Source organism: Penaeus monodon, chromosome 24 (genome assembly GCF_015228065.2).
Source record: "Penaeus monodon isolate SGIC_2016 chromosome 24, NSTDA_Pmon_1, whole genome shotgun sequence".
In the NCBI taxonomy this organism is placed as follows: Eukaryota; Metazoa; Arthropoda; class Malacostraca; order Decapoda; family Penaeidae; genus Penaeus; species Penaeus monodon.
Genome location: NC_051409.1, coordinates 20216534 through 20218128, shown reverse-complemented (window position 1 = coordinate 20218128; position 1595 = coordinate 20216534).

Here is a 1595-nt window from a genome sequence, read left to right as displayed (position 1 = left end):
TATAAATACCGGGCAAATAAACAGTGGTGTCCAACAATAATAATGTAAAGATATGTCTATAGTGAATGCAGACGGCTCTCAGGGAGGGCCCCACCATGGAAATTCTCTGGAAAAGGACAAACTTAATAATTTTTCGGTTAAATTCCCTCAATAGTTCTCATGCGCTGTAAGATGACTATTCTGACCTACATCAAAAATCATGATAAAAGCCTCATGGTCATCGAATTGTAACATCTTACCGTTCTTGGGAAAAAACAATAGAACCCATGACCCGAAAAATTGTCAACCAATTACCTGTTTAGAGGCACAACACAAAATGCTTACCTCCACACTGATAGAATGCAAAGGTATTTTACTGATTCCCTTCGCGAACAAAAGGAATGTAAAAGAGGTTCTTACTGTTACAAGATCCTGAAAAAATTTACAATACTAACAGAAGAATGAAGTACAGCATGGGTGACTATAGAGGCTTTCATTGTGTCCCTTCACACAATGGTGGGGGGAGTATAAATGCCTCGAAGTTTTTAAAAGTTTCACCAGCAATCAAAAATTTATCAAACTATCATGGCTATTTTGAGAACTGACGCCTGGGGCGTTCTTCTTTTTATTTTTTTCCCAACCAAAACGGAATTCTGTACTCGAACCTGTAATTATTAACCTGTGCTCCTTTTCCCTTATCTCCCAGTTCTTTTCTGTCCTTAGCCCTGATGTTGGCATCTCGATTGATCTGGCCTTTAGTTATAAGATTGGCGAAAATTAATTGAACACTTGTTCCTTATGGATGATCAGAAACTATTTTGGCCGCACGCAGACTGGCGAACTAGAGAGATTGATTGTTGACGGTTAGATTTTTATATGCCATTATACTGGATTTCATTTGAATTAGATAAGTGCACAAAAGCAACATTTAGGACCAGGCTGCTTGTGGACCAAATATATTTGTCTTGGGGGGATGGAAATATCATAAAGAGTAAGTGTACAACTATCTTGAAATACCTGAAGGCTCAGTGTGCTAGATAGCTCGATGAAGAAGATTCGCAAGGAATGTTATAGCAGAGATTTGGGACTATTCTGACTCTAGAAACCGTATAAATGTGGTTGGAACATCTTGGCATATCTGTGGTGATAAACATACATTTTCCTGTAATAAATTGGACCATAAGTGACCTTAATAAAAATGGATCAATACAAGAGTGGTTTGTTAACATAAACATGAATGCCTCAACCCAAATCATATAGTGACAGGCTCTATAACCTCGGAAAAGGAATGGTGCGTAACGGTTGAAGGCCGAAACGGGAGGATTTTTAATGAGCTACTCACGACGCAAGTCTCTTTAACCAGGATCTAATAAGCCAATGTTTATGAAAAATGCAGCTGGCCCGTAACTGCGCTTTTGTGACAATATGTTGAAACCATTGCCTCTTTCGTTTCTGTATTGACTACTACAAATATAGACTCGCTATAACTTACCCTCCTGCAATAAAAAAGGGTATGAAATTAAAAAACCTGAAATCTTCGCTGGAAATGGTGATGTGACTATTCTTTAAGACCTGATTTACAGAACCGCCAATTTTTTTCAAAGCATCGACCTGAT